The sequence below is a fragment of the Bison bison genome, unplaced genomic scaffold (genome assembly GCF_000754665.1).
Source record: "Bison bison bison isolate TAMUID 2011002044 unplaced genomic scaffold, Bison_UMD1.0 scf7180017864162, whole genome shotgun sequence".
In the NCBI taxonomy this organism is placed as follows: domain Eukaryota; kingdom Metazoa; phylum Chordata; class Mammalia; order Artiodactyla; family Bovidae; genus Bison; species Bison bison.
Genome location: NW_011494734.1, coordinates 4,342,615 through 4,364,657, shown reverse-complemented (window position 1 = coordinate 4,364,657; position 22,043 = coordinate 4,342,615). Strand labels below are relative to the sequence as shown.

The 22,043-nt window shown below is 37.2% G+C and overlaps 1 long non-coding RNA gene across 2 annotated transcripts in view; it reads left to right on the top strand.

The window, feature by feature from the left end:
• The first annotated feature begins 212 nt into the window (after window positions 1–212).
• The window catches only part of LOC104989720, a 185,629-nt gene continuing 163,798 nt past the window's right edge, over window positions 213–22,043 (top strand). For both annotated transcript variants that reach the window (XR_825408.1, XR_825407.1), the window contains exons 1-3: window positions 213–313; window positions 769–882; window positions 2,105–2,236. This is a non-coding gene — a long non-coding RNA (uncharacterized LOC104989720). The remainder of the gene's footprint in view (window positions 314–768; window positions 883–2,104; window positions 2,237–22,043) is intronic.

The window sequence follows — 22,043 nt, the reverse complement described above, 5'->3', positions numbered from 1 at the left end:
CCTGCAGAAGTCGCGCAGCCCACCGCCCGCGTACTATCGCCCCAGGACCTCCTAGAGTACCCGGCCTATGACGTCAGCACGCTGACGTCGACGCACAGAGGTCGCATCTCGCCCCAGGGACCAAAGACCCGGTAAGGGCCAGAGAGCCCCTATAGCAGAGCGGCGATTGGTGAGTGACTCTGTCAGTCATATACTGTCCAGTAAGCGTTGCGGGAAGGAGCGAGGGGCGGTCCGGCCGGCCCTGAGGAGAGAGTGGGAGTATGAAACTACGGCTGACTGAATTTTCGCGAATCCGGTTCCGCACGGTTTTCTGGTGCGTCCCTTCGCTCTCCTGATAGATACTTCTGGCTTCCCCCAGTCTTTTGGTGGCAATTTAGGGTCCAACTCTGGGAACTAATCATGGGACTGGATTTCAGGGCCCTTGGGCGCTCCAGAAGTGAAAACGTAGGACATTCAATTTCCCTGTTCAAGAGTTACCTCAGCTTTGAATTCTCCTCGGCCCCAGCCCTACCTCCACCCCGACTTAGGATACTCTCTCAGCGCTCCTAGCGCATAACACTTAAGTTTTAATAGTGGTGGTGGTGGTGGTTTAGTTGCTAAGTCGTGTCCGACTCTTGCGACCCCATGGACTGTAGCCCGCCAGGCCCCTCTGTCCGTAGGATTTTCCAGGCAAGAATGATGGAGTGGGTTGCCATTTCCTTTTCCAGGGGATCTTCCCAATCAGTTTTAATAGCAGTCAACATTTTTTTTTTTTTTTAATTTGTATAGGTTTTCGCTCGAAATTGACCTTAAACTTTACTGAGACAATATACAAAAGTTGCAAGTATTTAATGTATACATTTTAATGATTTTGGACCCTGTGATACCATCACTACAAACAAGGTAATAAACATATCCATTGACAAACTTCTGATTTGAAAAGATCCATATGGTCATATGTTCCTGCTGCTGCTGCTGCTAAGTCGCTTCAGTCGTGTCCGACTCTGTGCAACCCCATAGACGGCAGCCCAGCAGGCTCCCTCGTCCCTGGGATTCTCCAGGCAAGAACACTGGAGTGGGTTGCCATTTCCTTCTCCAATGCATGAAAGTGAAAAGTGAAAGTGAAGTCACTCAGTCGTGTCCGACTCTTAGCGACCCCATGGACTGCAGCCTACCAGGGTCCTCCATCCATGGGATTTTCCAGGCAAGAGTACTAGAGTGGGGTGCCATTGCCTTCTCTCATCGTATGTTCCTAGCAGCTCTATTTACAATAGCCAAGATACAAAAATTACCCAGAAGTCCATTGACAGATGAAGGACAAAGATATGGCACATATATACAATGGAATACTACTTAGCCATAAAAAAGAAAGAAATAATGCCATTTGCAGCAACACTGATGGATCTAAAGATTATCATACTAAGTGAAGTAAATCGAAGAGAAAGACAGAATAGCATACAATACCACTTATATGTGGAATCTAAAATATGATAGAAATCAACTTATCTATGAAACAGAAATTACTCACAGACATAAAGAACAGATTTGTAGTTGCCAAGGCACAGAGGAGGGGGAAGGATGGACTGGGAGTCTGGGATTAGCAGACGTAGACTATTTTATATGGAATGGATAAACAACAAGGCCCTACTGTATAGCACAGGGAACTATATTCAATATTTTATAATAAACCATAATAGAAAAGAATATTAAACAGAATTTATATGTATAACTAAATCACTTTCTGTACACCAGAAACCAACACAACATTGTAAATCAACTATACTTAAATAAAGTAAAATTTTAAAAAATACTCATCACCACTAAAAGATTTCTTGTGTCCCCTTGCACTTTTTTTTAATGGTAAGAACACATAGCAAGAGAACTACTGTCTTTAAGTGAACAACTTATGTTAACTATGTGCCCTATGTTGTACAGCTAATCTCTAGAGTTTATTAATCTTATATATAACTGTAACTTTATAACCACTGAAAAATCCCTAGTTTTCTCCCCCCATCTTCTGGCAACCACCATTCTGTTGTTGGCATCTGTGAGTTTAACTATACTAAATACTTCATTTAAGTGGAATCGTGCAATATTTGTAATTCTATGACTGACTTATTTCCAGACATAATATTTTCCATGGCAATGCTGCATCTCCAGCTCTTCCCTCTGAACTTCATGTGAGCCGTGAGCTAAGCTGGACATTGATGTCTACCTTTCAGATGGTTGGTGCCATAAAAGGAACACATGCATGCAGGTAGGAAATGCTGCTACAACTGTAGATTGCCCTCTCCCCTCCCCCAAGTACAGTTCAAATTAGCCCTCACCTCACACTCCTCCAGACCAGGTACCTGAGCCCCAAAACTTCTCTGCCCCTTCCAAGTTTGGGTTCTGTGAGCACACAACTGCTGAAATAGCCCATGAGAGGTTTTAGGTCTGAACTTTGTATTCCAGAAGTCTCTGAGAATTGACTAGAAAAAACAGATGCTATAAAGAAAAAGTGATGATTGAACCAAATGAAGCAATGTCGGAGTAAGAAGGTGTCTGGTTGTGTAGCTGATTTATATAACGTGCCTTTTAAGCAATTAGAACTAGATGATGCAATTATTTGTTACCTGATTATATTTGAAAGGCAAGAAATACATGGAGTAGCACTTTAGCTTTTGCTTCAGTCCAAAAAAAAAAAAACAAAAACAAACAGCTGTTACTTAGATAAAAGAGCATTTAAAATGAAAAATGAATTTTTTGATAAAAATGTAGAGATATAGATGGACTTCCTGGTGGCTCAGTGGTAAAGAATCCACCTGCAATACAGAAACCACAGAAAATGTGGATTTGGTCCTGGGTTCAGGAAGATCCCCTGAAGGAGGGCATGGCAACCCACTCCAGTATTCTTGCCTGGAGAATCCGAAGGACAGAGGAGCCTGACAGTCCACAGTCCATGGGGTCGCAAAGAGTTGGACATGGCTAAAGCAACTTAGCACACACAAAAATATACATAATATTTACTCCTGGGCCCATCCATGGTATCCCAAATGGTAGGATTTCCTTTTTTAAAAATGCTGAATAACATTCCATTGTGTGCATATTCCACATTTTCTTTATCCTTTCATCTGTTGTTGGAAGTGTGGGTTGTTTCCAGATCTTGACTGTTGTAAATTATGCTGCAATAAACATGGTAAATGAGCTTCCCCCACGGGTTAGAGAGTAAAGAATCCTCCTGCAATGCAGGAGACATGGGTTTGATCCCTGGGTCAGGAAGATCCCCTGGAGGAGGGCATGGCAACCCACTCCAGTATCCTTGCCTGGAGAACCCCATCGAGAGAACAGCCTGGCAGGCTACTGTCCATGGGGTTGCAAAAAGTCAGGTACTACTGAAGCAACTGAGAATGCACACAAAACATGGAAATGAAGATATATGTTTAAGATCCTGATTTCACTTCTTTTGAATATATATCCAGGAGTAGAATTACTGGTTCAGATGGTAAAAGTTATAGAAAATATAAACAGACTAATAACAAATTAGGAAATTGAATTAGTAGTCAAAAATCTTCAAACAAGAAAAGCCAGGACTAGATGGCTTCACTGGTGAATTCTACTAAACATTTAAGGAAGAATCAGCACCAGTCTTTCTCAGACTTCTCTAAAAATTCAAAGAGGAGGCAGCATTTCCAAATCCATTTTATCAGGCCTCTATTGCCTTAATAACAAAACCATAAAAACGCATTTCAAGAAAAGAAAATTGCAGCTCCGTATCCCTGGTGAATGTATACCCAAAAATTTATAACAAAAATTCTAGCAAACAGAATTCAAGAGTATATGGACTTCTCAGATGACTCAGTAGTAAAGATCCACCTGCCAATGTAGGAGCCTGAGGAGATGCAGGTTTGTTCCCTGTGTCGGGAAGATCTCTTGGAGGAGGAAATGTCAGCCCACTCCAGTATCCTTGCCATGATAATCCTCTGGACTCAGTAGCTACAGTCCACAGGGTCACAAAGAGTCAGACATGACTGAGTGACTGAGAACACACGTCTATGCCGTGATCAAATGGAATTTATTTATGGAATGGCAGGATGGTTCAACATAATCAAATAAATCAGTATGATTCACCACATTAGCAAATGAAGGATGAAAATCATATGATCATCTCAACAGATGCAGAGAAAACATTTGACAATATTAAACCTCCCTTCCTGATAAAAGCTCTTAGCAGATTAAGTATAGACAGAAGGCACCTCAACACAATAAAGATCAGATATGAGAAACCCACAGTTAACGTATTCAATGGTGAAAAATTGAAAGCTTTCCTTCTAAGATCAGGAACAAAGCAAGGGTACCCACTCTTACCATTTATGTGCAACTTATAGGCAGTCCTAGACAGAGCAGCTAGTCAAGAAAAATAAATAAAAAGCCATCCAGGGAATTTCCTGGCAGTCCAGTGGTTAGTCCAAGCCTACACTGCTGAGGGCCTAGGTTCAGTCCCTGTCTGGGGAACTAAGATCCCACAAGTTATGTGGCATGGCCAAAAAAAGAAAAGTATTAAATAATCTTTAAAAAATTTTAAGGCATCCATATTGAAAAGGAAAGAAAATTGTCCCTATTTGTAGATGACATGATCTCATATATAGACAACTCTAAAGATGGCATCACTGACTCAATGGACATGGGTTTGGGTGAACTCCGGGAGTTGGTGATGGACAGGGAGGCCTGGCGTGCTACGATTCCTGGGATCACAAAGAGTCGGACACGACTGAGCGACTGAACTGAACTGAAAGATTATACGCACGTACAATCCTATCCAGTTAGTTCAGTCACTCAGTCATGTCCGACTCTTTGTGACCCCATGGACTGCAGCATCCCAGGCTTCACTGTCTATCACCAACTACCGGAGCCTCCTCAAACTTATGTACATCACATAGGTGATGCCATCCAACCATTTCATCCTCTGTCATCCCCTTCTCCCGCCTTCAATCTTTCCCAGCATCAGGGTCTTTTCCATTGAGTCAGTTCTTTGCATCAGGTGGCCAAAGTATTAGAGTTTCAGCATCAGGCCTTCCAACAAATATAATAGGACTGATCTCCTTCAGAATGGACTGGTTGGATCTCCTTGCAGGCCAAGGGACTCTCAAGAGTCTTCTCCAACACCACAGTTCAAAAGCATCAATTCTTCAGCACTCAGCTTTCTTTATAGTCCAACTCTCACATCCATACATGACTACTGGAAAAACCATAGCTTTGACTAGACAGACCTTTGTTAACAAAGTAATGTCTCTGCTTTTTAATATGCTGTCTAGGTTGGTCATAGCTTTTTTTCCAAGGAGCAAGCGTCTTTTCGTTTTATGGCTGCAGTCACCATCTGCAGTGATTTTGGAGCCCCCAAAAGTAAAATTTGTCACTGTTTCCATTGTTTCCCCATCTGTTTGTCATGAAGTGATGGGACTGGATGCCGTGATCATAGTTTTCTGAATGTTGACTTTTAAGCCAACTTTTTCACCCTCCTCTTTCACTTTCATCAAGAGGCTCTTTAGTTCTTCACTTTCTGCCATAAGGGTGGTGTCATCTGTATATCTGAGGTTATTGATATTTTTTCCAGCAATCTTGATTCCAGCTTGTGCTTCATCCAGCCCGGCGTTTCACATGATTTACTCTGCATAATAGTTAAATAAGCAGGGTGACAATATATAGCCTTGACGTACTCCTTTCCTGATTTGGAACCAGTCTGTTGTTCCATGTTCAGTTCTAACTATGCCAGCAAATCTGGAAAACTCAGCAGTGGCCATAGGACTAGAAAAGGTCAGTTTTCCAATCCCAAAGAAAAGCAATGCCAAAGAATGCTCAAACTACCACAAAATTGCACTCATCTCACACGCTAGCAAAGTAAGGCTCAAAATTCTCCAAGCCAGGCTTCAGTAGTACATGAATAGTGCACTTCCAGATGTTCAAGCTGGATTTAGAAAAGGCAGAGGAACCAGAGGTCAAATTGCTAACATCTGCCAGATAATTGAAAAAGCAAGAGAGTTCCAGAAAAATATCTACTTTTGTTTTATTGACTACGCCAAAACCTTTGAGTGTGCGGATTGCAACAAACTCTGAAAAACTCTTAAAGAATTGGGAATACCAGATCACCTTACTTGCGTCCTAAGAAATCTGTGTGCAGGCCAAGAAGCAACAGTTAGAACTGGACATGGAACAATCCTATTAGAACTAATAAACAAATCCGGGAAAGTTTCAGGATACAAAATCAATATATAAAATTCAGTTGCATTTTCATACACTAATAATGAACCACCAAAGAAAAGAAATGATAAGACAGTCTCATTTTCAATAGCATCAAAATCAATAGAATGTTTAAGGATAAGTTTAACAATGAACATGAAACTGCAATACACTGATGAAAGATATTAAAACACAAATAAATGGAAAGACATCTTGTGTTCATAGATTGGAAGACTTAATATTATTAAAATGTTCAGACTACCAAAAGGAATGTATATATTCAATGCTGTTTCCATTAAAATTCCACTGGCATTTTTAAAACAAATATGAAATAATTCTAAAATTCATATAGAACACTAAAAGCCCCAGAATACCCAAAGTGACCTTAAGAAAGAAGAACAAATCTGAGAACATCACACTTCCTGATTTCAAATATATTACAAAGCTGCCATAATTAAGGCAGTGTGATAATGGGATAAAGATAAACATACAGACCAATAGGACAGAATAAAGAGCCCAGAAATAAACCCCCCCACATATAGGCAGCTGATTGTCAACAAGGGTGCCAAGAATACACAGTGGGGAAAGGATCATCTCTTCAGCAAATGGTGTTTGGAACACTGAATATTCACATGTAAAGGAATGAAAATAAACCCCTATCTTAGAACAGACACAAAAATCAGTTCAAAATGGATTAAAGATTTAAACCTAAGACCCAAACCCCTAGAAAAAAATGGGAAAAGCTTCATGAGAGTAGTCTTGGCAATGATTTCATGGATGTGACACCAAAAATACAGGCAGCAAAAGGAAAAAATAGACAAATGGGACTATATCAAACCATAAGGTTCTGCACAGTAAATGAAAAAACCAACAGAGGGAACAGGAAACCTAAAAATAGAAGAAAGCATTTGCAAACTGTAAATTTAACAAAGCATAACTTCCTAAAAAATATAAGGAACTCCTACAATTCTTTAGCAAAAAAAAACAAAAAATAAAACTAAAAAGATGGGTGAAAGATTTAGACATTCTCCAAAGAAGACATACAAATGACCAACAGATGAATGAAAAAGTGCTTTATGTCACTGATTATCAGAGAAATGCAAATCAAACCACCATGAGATATCACTTCACATTAGTTAAGAAGGATATTAAAAAAATAACAGGTGTTAGCAAGGATATGGAAAAATTGGAACCCTTGTACCCTATTGGTCGGAATGTAAAATGGTGCAGCCATTATGGAAAACAGCATGGTGGATTTTTGGTATGTTATGCATTCTGATGCATCTGTAGGTTATCACATTATGGATTTAATATGCATTTTGTGAATGACAAGAAATTTTAGCATCTTTTCACATGTTTGTATATCATTTGGATATTATCTTGTGAAATGCCTGTTCAAGTATTTTGCCCTTTGTAAAATTAGATTATCTGTGTTTTTCTTACTGATTTTTAGTTAGTTTGCTATATTCTAGATATGATTCTTTGTCAGGTAATTGTTTTATAGATATGTTTCTTATTCTTTGACTTTTTCATTACAAAATGAATCTTTGACTTATTAGAATCTTCTGCAAATTAATACTTTTAATTAGCTTCTGGATAATGCAAGGACTTTGAAACTTTAATTTCATTTACTCAATTTCTGATTCTTATACAGTTGTTTCTTAGTTTAATTGTATTTGATCATTTTAAAACCCAACAAAATATTATTTATTTTAAATGGACAATATTAGTTTAGATCTATAGTGTCTTATTTTGCTTTCATTGTGTGTGTGTGCTAAGTCACTTCAGTTGTGTCTGACTCTTTGTGACCCTATGGACTGTTGCCCTCTTGGCTCGTCTGTCTATTGGATTCTCTAGGAAAGAATACTAGTGTGGATTGCCATGCCCTCCTCCAGAGGATTTTCCCGACCCAGGGATTGAACCCACATCTCTTAGTTCTCCTGCATTGGCAGGCAGGTTCTTTACCATTAGCACCACCTAGGAAGCCCTTGCTTTTCATTACTTTTTGCTTTTCTGAGATTAAATTTGAAATCATTTCTTTCTTTGTTAAGTTTTAGAGTGTATCTCCTGGTGACAAAATTTTACTACCAGGCTATCTAAGATGAGGTACTTAAGCTAGCTTTCCTAACTGCTTTCCATACTCTCAAATGCAACTGTTTCCTTTTCATACTTCATCCAACATTGAACTTATTCATGGTGAGAAGTTGGTCTGATACCATATACTCAATTATAGCTCAAAAAGAATTGAGCATGTTGATTGGTGTCATTAATATTTTAGTGTCCCTTAGTCTAGTATAGTGCTGTCCACCACAAGAAAAATGTTTTAGAATGTCAGTGGTGAAAACAGCAGAGTAGGCACCTTCAGTGGTCTATTCCCCTACAGAAGAATTGAAAAATTAAGCAGAAACAGTCAGAATAAAATTTGCTGGAGTCGGGAAAGCAGATGAAGTTTCAAACAACCAAGCACGTGCTGAATCAAGACAAGGCAGCTTTATAATGGTAGAAGTATTTGGGGTGTTTTGACTTGCCCTTGACTAGCTCCCTCCAAGATACTGCAGCCATCTTAAAAATATGAGAATATTTACTTAAAAAGATAAATTGTACTTTTGAATTTTAAGGATGTAAGTTATATAAAGCAGTAAGAAAGTAAGTGGAAGATGAAGGACAAGAATTATAGGAAAAGCAATGGTGGTAATAATGTTTTAATAACCTTGGGGGTAGCCATGATTGAATGGTGAGTACATGAAACTATAGGCCCCTGAATTATCTTAGTTGATAAATCATTTTAGATTCTGAGAGGACCTGTGATTGGTCATATGATGAAAGAAGAGGTTAACACATTTTTCCTAACATTTTTCTGATATTAACATTCCCTTTAGTACTAGTTTGCAACTAAAATAATCTTAGAAGTTTGTCTAAAAGGGACAGTCCTTTTAGTAATTTAATAATTAGACATATTGTTACCAAACCAAACTTGAATCTCTTTGCCCAATGCACAGCAAAGCTGATGCTTTGACACTAGGTTGTGGTGAAGGAAAATGCAATATTTATTGCAAGGAAAATGTGCAGCTTGTGCTAAAAAATTGGAACTCCCCAGTGGCTTTCAGAGACAGGTTTTTAAAGAGCGTGAGGGAAAGGATTGCAGTGTGTGATCAACTTGAGCACAATTCTCTGATTGGTTGATGATAAGATAACAAAATACAGTTTGGGGAACTGAAATCATCTACCTCTGATTCCAGCTGGTCTAGTTTTGACATGTTGCTGGTCAGCACACAGTTAACTTCTCCTGGCTGGTGAGGATTTTAGTATCTGTAAAACAACTCAAGGATATGGCTCAGGATATTATCTAACTATTATCAACCTAGACAGCATATTAAAAAGCAGAGACATTACTTTGCCAACAAAGGTCCGTCTAGTCAAGGCTATGGTTTTTCCAGTGGTCATGTATGGATGTGAGAGTTGGACTATAAAGAAAGCTGAGTGCCGAAGAATTGATGCTTTTGAACTGTGGTGTTGGAGAAGACTCTTGAGAGTCCCTTGGACTGCAAGGAGATCCAACCAGTCAATCCTAAAGGAGATCAGTCCTAGGTGTTCATTGTAATGGTGTTGAAGCTGAAACTCCAATACTTTGGCCACCTGATGTGAAGAGCTGACTCATTGGAAAAGACCCTGATGCTGGGAAAGATTGAGGGCAGGAGGAAAAGGGGACGACAGAGGATGAGATGGTGGGATGGCATCACCGACTCGATGGACATGGGTTTGGGTGGACTCTGGGAGTTGGTGATGGACAGGGAGGCCTGGCGTGCTGCGGTTCATGGGGTCGCAAAGAGTCAGACATGACTGAGCGACTAAACTGAACTGAACTAATTATCTATGGCCTTTAAGGAGGAACGAAAGGTCTTTGATTTTGTTTTATGGGTAAACTATAATTATTTTGTCTTGCTTGACTGTCTTTGTTTGTTCATTTGTTTCAGCGTTTTCTCACCTCTCTGATTAAATTTGCCCTTTAGAACTTGATAAAGGCCTAGGACGCTAAAGCTTTTCTACGGACAGGAGGTGGGGTACAGGTAGGGATCTGTCCTCAAGAAAGCCCAGCAAGGTCCTGCTTGGTTTCAAAATCACTGATGTACATTGCAATTTAGTTCCCACTAAATATTACTACTAAATATATAAATAAGTGAAAAACCTAGGATAGGTGATTTTTTTAAATTTAAATTTATTTATTTTAATTGGAGGCTAATTACTTTACAATATTGTATTGGTTCTGCCACATATCAACATGAATCCGCCACAGGCGTACACATGTTCCCCATCCTGAACCCCCCTCCTACCTCCCTCCCCGTACCATCCCTTCAGGTCATCCCTGTGCACCAGCCCCAAGGATCCTGTATCGAACCTGGACTGGCGATTTTGACTTAAAAAAAGAAAAACACACCAATCCTGGAGAAGAATGAAATAGTGGATACCTGTTAGGAAGAGTAGTATCCATACCATCTAAAAAGACATGAGTTCTGAGACAAGTTGGGATATTTGGGTCTGATCCAAGATAGACTTTAAATACTAATTTACTCTTAAACAGAATATAAATTTCTATAGAATTTATTGAAGATACAACTTCAGTTGCAGCAGTTTAAGTATTAGAAGTCTAAAAGACTAAGTAAAACTTGACTTATGGGACCAGAGCTAATGTTAGAACTTCGTAGAAGTTTGCCAACCCAAAACATCAGTGAATTTGGTCATTCTCATCCTGTTCTCTCCTAATTTGAGGGATTTAGTTGCATTTTGGTGAGTCTGTTTAGCTCACCATGGTCTCTCACGTAATACAGGACCACAATCCCAATGAGCATCCTCTTCTGCTCCAGAGTGAGTCAAGACAGCCAGGAAGGAGGTTTTCTTCTGCCACTGTGACTCACAGAGCATGAGACTGAGTTGGTGCTCTGGAGTAGGGAACCACTGCACCCTCCCTTGCATGTGGACCTGATGTTAGCCAAGGCTGGTCAAACCACCAAATCCACATATCAAATTAGGCCTCCATATTGCAAAGTTCCTAAGAAGTCATACAGAGGTCATTGGTCTATTCTTCCCAGCTATGTTTGTAAAGTTTCACACAGTGCTTATGTTGGCAGGAGGCAGCTCCTGTAAGATTCTAGTGGTAACATGTGAGGAAGGGCAAAATAATGGCAGAATATCCAGGAAAACAGTGTTTGTCATTATCATTAGTTATTTTCAAAGAAAGTTTTCCACATCTCTTTTTTGACTTTTTGGGGTTTTGTTAGTCTTTTTGTAAGCCTCTGTAGTCTGATGTTCTTTCTATGTTAAAAAAGGAATTCACGTAAAAAGCACTGTTAGTAATCCTTAACTTTTGGAAGTACTATGTGCTTGATGTAAGATTTCTCCATAAAACTATGCTATCCATAAAAGTTGTTTTTTTTTTTTTTTTTAAAAGAATACAGGCAGCACTATAACACTGTGTTTAGTCTTGGTGAACTCATTCACTATTATCAGGAACTGATAGAGTTCGTGAGTTATTTTTTCTGTTTAGAAAATTAGTTTGTTTAAAATTTATAATTTTAATTTTGACCCTGCTGGAGTTGGAGCTAAAGGGGTGGGGAATGGGGAAGAAGGAGAGATGGAATGGGATACAAGTAGGAAAGGGGTAGAGAATGGAGAAGAAAGAGAGATAGGATGGGAGGCAGGTAGGAAATGTAACTTACGTTATATTACATTAATTGTAATTTTGTAAGATGGTGCTGTGATTTCTGGGCCTGGAAGTTTTGTATGATTTTAACTTTTTTAAAAACATGTAAGACAAAAATTACTTTCTTAACTATTTTTAATTATAGTCATAACTATATGCACATTGCTATGAATGTTAATTATATTCAATAGTGTTAACTATATTCACACTGTTGTACAGCTCTCTGCTGCTGCTGCTGCTGCTAAGTCGCTTCAGTCGTGTCTGACTCTGTGCAACCCCATAGATGGCAGCCCACCAGGCTCCGCCGTCCCTGGGATTCTCCAGGCAAGAACACTGGAGTGCGTTGCCATTTCCTTCTGCAATGCATGAAAGTGAAAAGTGAAGGTGAAGTCACTCAGTCATGTCCGACTCTCAGTGCTCCCATGGACTGCAGCCTACCAGGCTCCTCCGTCCATGGAATTTTCCACGCAAGACAAGAGTACAGCTCTCTAGAGCTTTTTTATCTTGCAGAACTATAACTCTGTACCCATGGAACAACAGCTCCCTATCTCCCCCTTGCTCCAAATCATGGCATCTACTATTCTAATTTGTTTCTATGTATTTTACTACTTTAGATACCTCATATAAGTGGAATCATATACTATTTGTCTTTTTGTGAATAACTTACTTCGTTTCACTTAACATGATGTCCTTAAGGTTCGTCCATGTTATAGCATATGACAGGATTTCCTTCTTTTTTAAGGATGAATAATATTCCATTGTACATATTTACCACATTTTCTTTTATCTATTCATTTTTCCATGGGCATTTAGATTGCTTCCACCTCTTGGGTATTAGGCATAATACTAAAGTAAATATGGTGATGCAAAATATCTTCCATCCTACTTACAATTTTTTTGGTTGAATACCCAAAAGTGGGATTGCTGGATCATATAATAATTCTATTTTTATGGTTTTGAGAAACCTCTATATAGTTTTCCATTGTGATACATCATTTTGCATTCTCACCAACAGTGCACAAATTTCAAGTTTCTCCACATCCTCACCAATACTTGCCATTTTATAAGTCTATCTGTGTCTATCTGTGTGTGTGTCTATGTGAGTGTGATATCTCATTGCATTTTTCTAATGATTAGTAATGATAAACCATCTTTTCATATGCTTTGTGGCTGTTTGTATATTTTCTACTCAAGTCCTTTGCACATTTTAAAATTGTTTTTTTATTGTTGCTGAGTTTAGTTCACTATTTTGGACATTAACCCTTTATCATATATATGATTTTGTAGATATTTTCTCCTATTCTGTAGGTTGCTTTTTCACTTATTGATTATCTTCTTTGATGTGCAGAGGTTTTTAAGTTTGTCTCTTTCAATGCCAAGTCCATTTTCATGACGCTCTTTCCCTGTTTTCTTTTACAGATTTAGATCTTATGTGTAGGCCTTTAACTGTTACCATTTTGTGTTATTTTTTGTATATGGTGTAAGATAAAGATCCAGCTTCATTCTTTTGCATGTCAATACCCAGTTTTGCCAGCTCCATTTGTTGAAGATACTGTCCTTTCCCCATTTTGTGAGCTTAATACCTTTGCCCAAGATCATATAACCATATGTGGGAGTGTTTATTTCTGTTCTGTTCAGTTAGTCTATATGTCTATCTTTATGCAGTACCACACTGTTATATTAATGATTTGAAATCAAGTTTGAGGCCTCCAACTTTGTCTTTTCTCAAGATTTATTTGGGATGTCTTGAGATTCCATATGAATTGTAGAATGCCTTTCAATTTCTCCGAAAATATCTTTGGGTTTTTCATAGTAAGTGTTAAGTGCTAGTTGCTTAGTCGTGCCCAACTCTTTGCAGTCCAATGGCCTACAGCCCACCAGGCTCCTCTGTCCATGAGATTTTCCAGGCAAAGATACTGGAGTGGGTTGCCATTTCCTTCTCTAGGGGATTCTCCCAACCCAGGGTTCAAACCCAGGTCTCCTGCACTGCAGGCAGATTCTTTACCGACCAAGCTGCAAGGGAAACCCCGCCTATTTCATAGGGTTTGTATTAAATGTATAGATTGGTTTGAATAGTATGGACATTTCAGCAATATGAAATTTTCCAGTCCATGAACATAGGGTGTCTTTTCATTTATTTGCATTGTCTTTATTTCATATAGCAGGGTTTTATAATTTTTAGTATAGAAGTCTTGTTCCTTCTTAAGTGAATTTATTCCTAAGTATTTTGTTCCTTTTAATGTTATTGTAAATAGAATGGTTTCCTTAATTTCCTTTTAATGTTATTTATTGTTAATGTATAGAAACACAGCTGATTTCTACCTTTTGTTTTTGTATCCTGAAACTTGCTGAATTTATTAGTTCTGACAGTTTTGTGTGGGTTAAGGTGTGTAATGTTTAGTTGTGTTTGTATAAGAATATGTCATCTGAGAACAGAGGTAATCTTCTTTCTTTCCAAATTGGATCCCTGTTTTTCTTAACTAATTGCTCTGGTTAAGACTTCCAGTATTATTTAAATAGAAGTGATGAGTGGGCATCATTACCTTATTCCTGATCGAAGAGGAAAAGATTTCAGTTTTTCTATGTTGAGTATAATGTTAGCTGCAGGCTTTTCATATATAGTCTTAATTATGTTGAACTGTTTTTCTTCTATTCCTAGTTTGTTGCATGTTTTTATCATGAAAAGTTATTGAATTTTGTTAATTTTTTTTCTGCATCAGTTGAGATAATCATTTAATTTTTGTTCTTTATTCTTTTAATGTGGTGTGTGAAATTGATTGCTTTTCATGCATTCAACCATCCTTGTATCCCAGGAATAAAACTCATTTGGTCATGCTGGGATGCTTTTAAGATGCTATTGAATTTAGTTTTTATTATTTTGATGAATATTTTTATATCAGTATTCACCAGAGGTATTTGTCTGTAATTTTCTTTTATTGCAGCATATTTTTCTAGCTGTGGGATCATGGTAATACTGGCCTCATAAAATGTGATTGGGAATGTGCTTCTTCTTTAATATTTTGGAAGAATTTAAAGAGAATTGGTAACTTCCTCTTTAACATGTTAGTAGAATTATCCAGAGAAGCAATCTAGTCCTAGGTTTTCTTTGCTGTGAAGTTTTTGATTACTGATTCAGTTTCCTCACTGATTATAGATCTGTTTAGATTTTTAATTTCCTCATGATTCAGTCTTGTTAGGTTCTATGCTTCTAGAAATTTGTCTGTTTCTTATAGATTATGTAGTTTATTGTGTAAAATTGTTCATAATAGTCTCTTTTTTATTTTTATTTTTTACATAGCAGTCTCTTATAATCCTTTCTGTTTCTGCAAAATCAGTTGTGATAGCTCCTCTTTCACTTCTGATTTTATTTATAAGGGCCCTCTCTTTTTTTCTGATTTTATTTGTATGTGTTCTCTCTTTTTTTTTTTATTAGTCTAACTAAGGATTTGTCAATTTTGTTGATTAAAAAAAAAATTCGTAAGTTTTGTTGACTTTTTTTCTATTCTTTGCTTCATTTATTTTTGCTTTATTATTTTCTTCCTTCTGCTAAATTTATACTTAGTTTGTTATTTTCTATGTCTTTGAGATGTAAAGCTAGGTTATTAATGTGAACCCCTCCTTGTTTTTTCAGTGTTTACTGCCATAAACTCCCTCTTAGTACTGCTTTCACTGCATTCCATAAGTTTTGGTATGTTGGGTTTTTTTCATCTTTATTTTCCTGAAGATATTGTTTGTTTCTTTTTTGACTCATTTATTCTTTAAGAGTGTGTTGTTTGAATTCTACATATTTGTGAATATTCCAGTTTTCCTTTTGCTATTGATTTCCAGTTTCATCCCACCGTGGCCAGAAAAGATACTTGGTATGATTTCAATCTTCGTAAATTTGTTAGAACTTAATTTTGTGGTCTAACATGTGGTCTATCTTGGAAAATGTTCCATGTACAGTTAAAAAGAATGTGTATTCTGCTGCTGTTGGATGGAATGTTCTCTATGTCTGTTAAATGTAATTGGTTTATAGCATTGAATGTGTATTCTGCTGCTGTTGGATGGAATGTTCTCTATGTCTGTTAAATGTAATTGGTTTATAGCATTGTTCAACTCTTCTGTTTCCTTACTGAACTTCTGTCTAGTTATTCTATTCATTATTAAAACTGGACTATTGAAATCTCTTACTATTGTTGGGTTGCTGTGTATTTCGGTCTTCAGTTCTGTAATTCTATCAATATTTGCTTCATATATTGGGATTTCTGATGTTAGGTGCCTATATATTTATAATTGTTATATCTCTGTGGTTAATTGACACTTTTATCATTATAAAATATCCTTCTTTGTCTCTTGTGACAGATTTTGACTTAAAGACTGTTTTGTCTATTATAATTATGGCCACACCTGCTGCATTTCAGTTACTACTTGCATGGTGTGTCTTTTTTCATTCTTTCACTTTCAGCATACGTATGCTCTTAATTTAATCTCTTACAGATAGCATATGGATGGATCTGTTTGGGTTTTTCTCTAATCTATTTAACAAATCTTAGGGAATTTTAATCTGTTTACATTTTAAAGTAATTATTGATAGAGGAGGACCTACTATTGCCATTTATTAATAGTTTTCCATATGTCTTACAGCTATTCTGTCTCTTTTTCTCTCTTGCTACGTTCCTTGTAAGTAATATACTTTGACGCTTATGGTAGAAAGTGAAGAAGAACTAAAGAGCCTCTTGATGAAAGAGGAAAGTGAAAAAGTTGGCTTAAAGCTCAACATTCAGAAAACTAAGATCATGGCATCCGGTCCCGTCACTTCATGGCAAATAGATGGGGAAACAGTGGAAACAGTGGCTGACTTTATTTTTTTGGGCTCCAATACCACTGCAGATGGTGATTGCAGCTATGAAATTAAAAGACGCTTACTCCTTGGAAGGAAAGTATGACCAACCTAGACAGCATGTTAAAATGCAGAGACATTACTTTGTCAACAACGGTCTGTCTAATCAAGGCTATGGTTTTTCCAGTAGTCATGTATGGATGTGAGAGTTGGACTATAAAGAAAGCTGAGCGCTGAAAAATTGATACTTTTGAACTGTGGTGTGGAGAAGACTCTTGAGAGTCCCTTGGACTGCAAGGAGATCCACCCAGTCCCTCCTAAAGGAGATCAGTCCTGGGTGTTTATTGGAAGGACTGATGTTGAAGCTGAAACTCCAATACTTTGGCCACCTGATGCGAAGAATTGACTCATTGGAAAAGACCCTGATGCTGGGAAAGACTGAGGGCAGGAGGAGAAAGGGATAACAGAGGATGAGATGGTTGGATGGCACCACCGACTCAATGGACATGAGTTTGGGTAAACTCCGGGAGTTGGTGATAGATAGGGAGGCCTGGCATGCTGTTGTTCATGGGGTCGCAAAGAGTCGGATACGACTGAGTGACTGAACTGAACTTTGACTCCTTTCTCATTTCCTCTTATACATCTTCTATATGTCTTATTTGTGGTTACTAGTAAGATTACGTAAGATATTTTAAAGTTATAGCGATCTGTTTTAGACTAATAATAACTTAAATTGCATATTAAAATGCTGCTTCTTTACCCTTACCTACCCCCAACTATATTTTATTGATGTCACAAATTACATGTTTTATATTGTGTATCTAGTAACATAGATTTATAGTTATTTAAAATTCTTTTGCTACTTAAACTATATTCCAGGACTAATAGTGATTCATGTGCTAACATTATAAATACTTGAGTATTTTGTAATTGTCTGTATATTTACCTTTTCCAGAGAGTTTTATATTTTTGTATATTTTCATGTTACTGTCTAGCATCTTTTCTGTCAAAATACAGTTAATGTTGTGTTAGTTTTAAGTGTACAGCAAAGTGATTAAGTTTTATTTATTCTTTTACAGATTATTTTCCATTATAGATTATTATAAGATATTGAGTATAGTTCCCTGTGCTATATAGTAGGTACTTGTTGTTTACCTATTTCGAACAAAGTAGTATATATATATGCTAATCTCAAACTTCTAACATGTCTCTCCTTCTGTCCCTATTATCCCCTTTGGTAACTGTGAATTTGTTTTCTATTTCTGTGAGTCTATTTCTGTTTTGTAAAGAAGTTCATTTGTATCATTTTTTGTTAGATTCTGCATATAAGTGATAGCATAGGATGTTTGTCTTTTTCTATCTGACTTATTTAACTCAATATGATAATCTCTTATTTCCTAAATTTGTTTTTCTGGTATTTTTGTATTAGTGTATAGAAATGCAACAGATTTCTGTATATTAATTTTGTATCTAGCAACTTTACCAAGTTCATTGATAGGCTCTAGTAGTTTTCTGGTAGCATCTTTAGGATTTTCTATATAGCATCATGTCATCTGTAAATAGTGACAGTTTTACCTCTTTTTTTTATGATTTTTTTTTCCCTAATTGCTATGGCTAAGATTCTAAAGCTGTACTGAGTAGAAATGGTGAGAGTGGCATGCTTATCTGGTTCCTGATCTTAGACATAATGCTTTGCCTTTGAGTATAATCTTGGCTTGGTTTGTTAGCTAGATTTGTCATATATGGCTTTTATAATGTTCCCCCTATGCTCACTTTCTGAAGAGTTTTAATCATGAATGGATGTTATATTTTATGTAAAACTTTTTCTTCATCTATTGAGATAATCATATGGTTTTTATTTTATAATTTGTTAATGTGGTATATCACAGTGATTGATTTACAGATATTGAAAAATCCTTGCATCCCTGGAATAAATCCCACTTGATCATGATGTATGATCATTTTACTGTGTTGTTGGAGTCAGTTTGCTAATGTTTTGTTAAGGAGTTTTACATCTATGTTCATCAGTGCTGTTGGCCTGTAATTTTCTTTCTTTGTGATATTTTTGTCTGGTTTTGGTATCTCAGTGATGGTGGCCTTGTAGAATGAGTTCAAAAGTGTTCCTTCACCTGAGAAGCCATCTGGTCCTGGACTTCTGCTTATTGGGAGTTTTTAAATTGCTCATTCAATTTCAGTACTACTAATTGGTCTGTTCATATTTTCTGTCTTCCTGGTTCAATCTTGAGAGATTGTACCTTTCTTATAATTTGAGCGTTCCTTCTAGGTTGTCCATTTTATTGGCCTATATTTGCTTGTGGTAGTCTCTTATGACCCTTTGTATTTCTGTGAGATTGGTTGTAACTTCTTTTTCATTTCTGATTTTGTTGATTTGGGACCTTTCTCTTTTTTTTCCTTAAGGAATCTGGTTAAAGGTTTACCAATTTTGTTTATCTTTCCAAAGAACCAGCTTTTAATTTCATAAACTTTTCTATTGTTTTTAGTCTCTATTTCATTTATTTTGGCTCTGAACTTTATGATTTCTTTCCTTCTACTAACTATGTTTTGTTTGTCCCCTTTCTAGTTGCTTTAGGTTGTTTATTTGAGATTTTTCTTGCTTCCTGAAGCTTGATTTGCTGTAATCTTCCCTCTGAGAACTGTTTTGATGATTTGCATAGGTTTTGGATTGTTGTGTTTTCATTTTCATTTATCTGTAGGTATTTTTTAATTTCCTTTTTGATTTCTTCAGTGATCCATTGGTCATTTCGTAGTATATTGTTTAACCTCCACGTTTGTGTGTGTGTGTGTGTTTTTTTTCTTGTAGTTGATTTCTAGTTTCATAGCTTTGTGGTCAGAAAAGATGCTTGATATGATTTCAGTTTTCTGAAATTTATCAATGCCTGCTTTATGGCTCAGCATGTGATCTATCCTGGAGAGTGTTTCATGTACATTTGAAAAGAATGTGTATTCTGCTTTCAGATGGAATCCTCTATAAATATCAATTAAGTTCATCTGGTCTAATGTGTCGTTTAAGGCCTTTGTTTCCTTTTTGAGTTGCTATCTGAATGATCTGTTGATGTAAGTGGAGTGTTAAACTCCCCTACTATTATTGTGTTATTGTCGGTTTCTTGTTTTATGCCTGTTGCAGATGACACCACCCTTATGGCAGAAAGTGAAGAAGAACTAAAGAGCCTCTTGATGAAAGAGGAAAGTGAAAAAGTTGGCTTAAAGCTCAACATTCAGAAAACTAAGATCATGGCATCCGGTCCCGTCACTTCATGGCAAATAGATGGGGAAACAGTGGAAACAGTGGCTGACTTTATTTTTCTGGGCTCCAAAACCACTGCAGATGGTGATTGCAGCCATGAAATTAAAGGACCCTTACTCCTTGGAAGGAAAGTTATGACCAACCTAGACAGCATATTAAAAAGCAGAGACATTACTTTGTCAACAAAGGTCTGTCTAGTCAAGGCTATGGTTTTTCCAGTAGTCATGTATGGATGTGAAAGTTGGACTATAAAGAAAGCTGAGCACTGAAGAATTGATACTTTTGAACTGTGGTGTGGAGAAGACTCTTGAGAGTCCCTTGGCCTGCAAGGAGATCCACCCAGTCCCTCCTAAAGGAGATCAGTCCTGGGTGCATTGGAAGGACTGATGTTGAAGCTGTAATTCCAATACTTTGGCCACCTGATGCAAAGAACTGACTCATTGGAAAAGACCCTGATGCCTGGAAAGATTGAGGGCAGGAGGAGAAAGGGATAACAGGATGAGATGGTTGGATGGCATCACTGACTCAATGGACATGAGTTTGGGTAAACTCCGGGAGTTGGTGATGGACAGGGAGGCCTGGTGTGCTGTGGTTCATGGGGTCGCAAAGAGTTGGACATGACTGAGTGACTAAACTGTACTGAACTGAACATTTGCCTTGTATGTTGGGGTGCTCCTATGTTGGATGAATATATATTTACAATTTTATATCTTCCTCTTGGATTGATTCTTTGATCATTATGTAGTGTCCTTCTTTGTCTCTTTTGCATTCTTTATTTTAAAGTTTATTTTGTCTGATATAAGTATTGCAACTCCAACTTCCTTTTGATTTCCATTTGCATGGAATACCTTTTGCCATCTCATCACTTTCAGTCTGTATATGTCTCTAGATCTGAAATGACTCTTGTAGACAGCAAATACACAGCTCTTGTTTTTGTATCCATTCAGTCAGTGTGTATTTTGGTTGGAGCATTTAGTCTGATTAGCAAAGTAAAAGAAAAATATGTTGATAACATGGTTAGTCACTGTTGTAATATTTTATAGGACTTAAAATTTGTCTGAGTAGAACAAGACAAGAATAGAACTTCTTTCTGCTGTGGAATTTGTCAGATAATTGGAGGACAAAATCATGTGGAAATTGTAGAAAGAATATTTTAACAAGTATATGTCTAGTATATATACAAATGTGAGCTTTTAACCCAAATTCCATTAATTAATGGGTGTTCTGAGGTGTGTAATGGGAAGTAAGCATAGTCACTACTAATACTAAGAAATTGTCTATAACAATTTGTCTATAACATTTCTGGAAAGAAAGTGACGACAAGACTGCCTTAGTTTTAGGGTTCCTTTAACTGTGTACCACAAACTAAGTGACTTTAAACAACAGAAACGTATGGTCTCACGTTTCTAGAGGTTAGGAGTGTCAGCAGGACTACGTTGTCTCTGAAAGCTTTAGTGGATATTTTTCTTTGCCTTTATATAGCTTCTGATGGTGGCCACAATCCCTGCCAGTTCTTGGCTTATAGCTGCATCACTCCGTTCTCAGCCTCTGTCATCACATGGTGTTCTCTGTGTGTGTCTGTCCTTGGTTGTCTTCCTTTTGTTATAAGGGCACTAGTCAGATTAAGTGCCTGTCCTACTCATCTAATTACATCTGCAACAACCCTGTTCCCAAATAAAATCACATTTGAAAGTGATACATTTGCGGTATGGGGGGTTATGACTTCAGTGTGTTTCTGTAAGGCACACAATTCAACCAATAACATTGACTAAACCCAGTTGAAGTGGTACTAGAATAGTAGTGGTCAGATTACCTAGAAATGTTATAAAGAACAAAGAATAAGATAGAAGGTCAGTTATGAAAATCAGAACAAAGGTCAGAATGTAACTAAGATCAATGAAACTAAGAAACTAACTTACTGCCAAAGCAGTCTATTAGCAAAAAGAAATAAGGAATTATAACTAAGGTTAAGATTTCTTCTTGAACTATAATATTGGGGTCAGATGTAGAGAGGGGGGTTATGGAAATTGGAAGTCAGATAAGTACAGATAATCATTAACATT